Below are 6,000 nucleotides of genomic sequence, written 5' to 3' on the forward strand. Positions count from 1 at the left end.
CTGTGACACGTTACTTCTCTGTTCACCAACAATAGTTTTTTTTTTTTAATATTTTTTACTTATAAACTATTTAAAAGCACACTCCATGTAGCCATATATTTCTTCCATCACGCTACTCTATTCAACTTTAATTTTTTTCAATTTTAAAACACCATCCTATCTATTTGGTCACATCTTCTTTATTGTCTCCCTGTTTTTGAATTTCCCATACACATTTCTATGATTGTTAAGAGATAAAAGAGAGTGGTGAGGAATTATGGAAAAAAGAGAAACAACGCCGCCAGTGAAAATAATTTAGGGTTGTGTTTGGATCGGGTGAGATATGTCATAGAATTTTAGCATAAAACATATTCAGTGAAAGGCATTGCTATTGGCACCCGACTATTCTAGGTTTGAGATTTTTTATTTAGGATTTTATATTTTTCATTATTTATATATTTTTTATATTGTAAGTTATACTCTCTTCCTCTTATTTTTCACATGGATTTATTTTCTGTTGTACATTGTTTTGGTCATGACCACTAAATAATACTAAAATATTTTTTATTTGTTTACTGTGTTTCATTAATTATCTAATTATTCGTACATTTTACTTTAAGATAAATGAAATATAGAAAAAGTAGTTTTTGTTTAAATATAATCTATTGTATAATTTTTATGTCACTTCATTTTAATTTTTTTGTTTCATTTTTGTTTTTTTATCAATAATAACAATAAATTTGAAAAGTAATAAACTTTGAATAATATTGGTTTTAAATTTGTATTTTTTTTATACTTTTGCTAACTTCGAGTAATTTATTTTACCTTTAACATGATATATTTTGCTATCATTTATATGCTTTGTGATATTCATGTATGTATTGTGAAATGTTTTTCTATTTCTTCTAAATGTCACATCAACATATCCTTTGCTCTTCTATTGCCACATCACAGTTTTGAGGTTACTTTTAGTCCTAAAAATATTTTTTTAAACTAGGTTTGTAACATGATGCACATAATCGGAAACGGTCGTGCCACGTTACTTCTCTATTCACCAACAATATACTTTTTCTATTTTTAATATTTTTTGCTTACAAACAATTTAAAATCACACTCCACATAGCCATATACTTCTTCCATCACGTTACTTTATTCAACTTTAATTTTTTTCAATTTTAAAACACCATACTATCTATTTGATCACATCTTCTTTATTGTCGCCCTACTTTTGAATTTCCCATACACATTTCTACGATTATTAAGAGGTAAAAGAGAGTGGTGAGGAATTATGGAAAAAAGAGAAACAACGCTGCCAGTGAAAATAATTTTGGGTTATGTTTGGATCGGGTGAGATATGTCATAGAATTTTAGCACAAAACATATTCAGTGAAAGGCATTGCTATTGACACCCGACTATTCTAGGTTTGAGATTTTTTATTTATAATTTTATCTTTTTCATTATTTATATTTTTTATATTGTAAGTTATACTCTCTTCCTCTTATTTTTCACATGGATTTATTTTCTGTTGTACATTGTTTTGGTCATGACCACTAAATAATACTAAAATATTTTTTTTATTTGTTTACTGTGTTTCATTAATTATCTAATTATCCGTACGTTTTACTTTAAGATAAATGAAATATAGAAAAAGTAGTTTTTGTTTAAATATAATCTATTGTATAATTTTTATGTCACTTCATTTTAATTTTTTTTGTTTTGTTTTTGTTTTTTTATCAATAATAACAACAAATTTGAAAAGTAATAAACTTTGAATAATATTGGTTTTAAATTTGTATTTTTTTTATACTTTTGTTAATTTCGAGTAATTTATTTTACCTTTAACATGATATATTTTGCTATCATTTATATGCTTTATGATATTCATATATGTATTGTGAAATGTTTTTCTATTTCTTCTAAATGTCACATCACCATATCAATTGCTTATGATTAAAATTATACGATGTTGTTGGGTTATAACTTATATGTTGCAAATGGTAATGTCAAATCTTATAATCTTATTTGAATGTATATGGTTTGATGTAAATCCGTATAAATTCTTTCCAATGTCAGTTATAGCTTTCCATTTTTGATTGGTGAATAAACTCTTTTGGTTTGAAAAGAAGATAGAGGTATACCTATGTTTTTGTATGAAATGGGTCAATTTTTTATATTTAAAATAATCATTATTTTAAAAAATAATATCCAAATAACACATTTTTCAAAAAAATTACCAATATAATTATTTTACAAATAAAAAAAGTTATCCGAGTAAAGTAGGCGTCATACCAAATGACACATCCTTTAGGTAATTGAACTAAGGCGTCATGCTTAGTAGCTCGGCGTGCAGCTCAAGCCAATGCAATTGGAGCATGCATTATGTCATTAAGAGCACGCGTCATTGAAAGTGGTGCTCCTTTATTTATTTAATTTTTAATTTTATTTTAAAAATTTTAATTTATAATTGAAAAAATATTGAAATAAAAAAGAAAATGGAAAATAATTAATAATATTATATTATAAAGTTAAAATACACAACAATTGATAAGAAAATCAATGACCTGCCCAATCGAAACGTCCCCATGTTCCACATCCCAGTGTTGAACCCCAACTATATGTGCCTACTTTATTTATGTTTCGTAACAATGACAAATATATAATATGTACCGTATTACCAGTACTTCCAGAAAATAAAAAATGACCAAATAGAACCATAATATAACAACGAACCTTAATTATCTTTGCATACTCAGCCGATTCTTCGTTTAATGTTATACTTGACTAATGTTGTTTAAGATATTTTAAATTAACATATTGGCCCCTAGATTAACCCAAAGTTTGTCTCGTAGTTGTGTTTTCACACAAAGGGGCACCCAACAATTCTTTGCATATATAGTTATCCTGGTTAACTCTACCATTTTTGACCTTACCATCGATAGGTAGACCCAATAACATGTAGACCTCCTCAAGTGTGACAGTACATTCACCGAATGGAACGTGAAATGTGTGGGTCTCGAGTCTTCATCTTTCTACAAAAACAAGAATAAATTTGTAATCAACTGAGTACGAGACTATGTTGAGTAGATTATCAAAACCACATGCTCGTAAATACGATTCTATCAAAGGGTCGTGTGATACATATTCATGTACCCGACATCGAAATCTCTTTGGGTCCTAACAAAAGATAAATAAGAAATAATTAAGAATAAGTAATAAACTACATTATTAGGGAAGTTAAATAAGCTACAATATTAATAAATAATAACTTATAAATGCCGCAATATTGTCGGTAGTTCCTCGATGTTCATCACCCATGGTTAGTAGAGACATTTTGTTGAATGCTTTTGAGTATTTGTTGCTGACAAAGTGGACAGGTTAAGTGTATGTTGCAGACAAGGTAGATAAATTGAGTGTGTTTGATGGAAATGTTGAGAAATGCATCAGTATTTATATATGGGAAATGTGCATTCACGTGATGTTTTTGTGCATGTGATTTTTAAAGCATACGCCATTGAGGAGGGCGCATATGTTGACTTTTTAGGGCATGCACCATTGGGGATGACATATATGTTGTCTTTTTAGGGCATAGAAGCATGCAGGGAATCCTGTAAGGGAATCTTGTAAGGGAATATGTTGTCTTGTTAGGGCACATATGTTGTCTTTTTAGAGCATGCACCATTGGGGATGACACATATGTTGTCTCTTTAGGGCAGAGAATCATGCAGGGAATATTGTCAGAGAATCATGTAGTGAATCATGACAAAGATTCGTTGCAGGTTGCGTAATAGGGTCATGCATGCAAGATTCCTTGTAGTCTTAACCATAGACGCATGCATGCAAAGGTAGAAGCCATTGCAAATGGCACCTAAGTAAAAACAATAGAGCATGTGTCATACCCTATGACGCGTACCTTGATTTTTGGAAATCCATCCTCATCCATATTTAACTGCATGGCGATACAACTAAGACGCAATAAACTTACAACCAGTACACTAAACTTACATTGCATCTTACAAAAATAGCTTCATCACCATAATACATGATCAATGCCCATACCGATGGTGAAATATTTGAATGTGAGTTATCCGATTTTGGTTTTCGTAACACATAAGTTACTCGGTTTACAATGAATAAACAATCAAATTTTTCACATTTGAAATAAAGAATAGAAAAGAAATTGCAAGGTAGTCAGGTGGGATAAATCATCTACAAAATTCCAGTGTTTTTTTACAGACAACCAAGTTAAGTTTTATCAGTTGAAGATTCGAGATGATGACGATGTTCATAATATGTTTCTCACACATGAACATTATAGGTTCAATGATATTGAGTTATATATTTTACAACAACAAAATCAGTTGTCCCAGTTTGTTGATCCGTCACAAGTGTTTAGTGAAACTGACAACGACGAATAAGTTGAAGTCGATGTTGTTGACGAAGAAGAAGAAGAAGGTGATATATTGGTTGATGAAATGGTGAACGATGAATCTGTCAACCACCAGCAAGAGCCATTACTAGCTAGTCATGTAAATTGTCCACCTTAACACATGACAAGCTTGAATTTTGGTGCAGATGAACCTTTGTCAGATATATTTCACAATCCTTATGTGCAAACTCAAGGATCATTAAAAGAAGGAGACACATTTCGCATAAAAGAAGATTGTTTTAGAGCCATTAAAAAGTATCACATGGAATTATCAACTAATAATAGGGTTGATTGAACTAATGTAACGAGTTATAAAATCTATTGTCGTAATGAGCTCTGCCTGTTCTGGTTGTCAGCATCTTACCGAAAGAGGAGTGATTCTTGGAAGATAGGTTCTATGGGTCCAACTCACACTTGCATAATCACCAACCCAAAGCAGGACCATCACAAACTCAACTCTCGGTTAATATGCGATGAAATTTTGTCTATCATTAGTGTCATACCCCAAATTTGTTCGGGTATTTCAAATTTATCTGATACATGTCCATTTGTCAAGTTATATATTTTTTAGTCATATGCATTTTTATCATAAATACAGTCACCATAATCATGCATATATGCATTATAGTAAAAAAATCAACATAAAGTCAACATTTTACATGTTGAAGAAATTGACTAAAATTGCATTTTTTATTATGCATATTGAAAAAAAAAATCATGATCATTTGATTTATCATCAAAATATTCATTTGAATTTTATTAATCATTTTCATGCATCATAAAATAAAAATCACTATTTCTAGAAGATTCAAAATATCTCTCATTTATTACATCATTATTTCATGCATATATTACATTATTATTCCATGCATATATTACATCATTACTCACTATTTAATTAAATAAGTTTCTAGAAGGCACCCACATCTTTTGCATAATTCCTAAACTATCCTTTCTAGAGCCTATAAATAAAACTCATTCCATTCACAAATGACACCACTAATCATTCACAAAAACTAAGCCAAAACTCTATTCATTTTTCTCTTTATTTTCTTTCAAGTCATTTCTTTCTTTTTATTGAATAGGTAGACTCTTATGCTTGTTATTTATTTAATTCTATTGCATTTTTACTCTTGCTTTATTTATTTAGTACCTTAAAAATCACCATTTTGTATGGAAACTCAATTGATTTCAAAATCAAGAGTTGAAAAGTGTTCTTAAACCTCCATAAGCAGAAGTAGTTTGTTGTTGTTTAAATAACTCTTATGCTTGTTCTTTATTAATTCTATTGTATTTTTACTATTCCTTTATTTATTTAGTACCTTAATAATTACCATTTTGTATGGAAACTCAATTTATTTCAAAATCAAGAGTTTAAAGTTTTCTTGAACCTCCATGAACAAAAAGGGTCAAATGAATATTAATGCTTTTTTTACATAAATAATATATTCAATAACTCTCAAACATCACCCCAAGCATGAATCCATAGTTTGTTTGTCATGAGGGTGGATAAATGGTCAAATCAAGGAAATATATGTTGCTGCATTTTTGTTGATTTTCGAAAAAAATTGTTGTTTATTTGTTGATTTTGAAT

The sequence above is a fragment of the Lathyrus oleraceus genome, chromosome 1 (assembly GCF_024323335.1).
Source record: "Lathyrus oleraceus cultivar Zhongwan6 chromosome 1, CAAS_Psat_ZW6_1.0, whole genome shotgun sequence".
Lineage (NCBI taxonomy): Eukaryota > Viridiplantae > Streptophyta > Magnoliopsida > Fabales > Fabaceae > Lathyrus > Lathyrus oleraceus.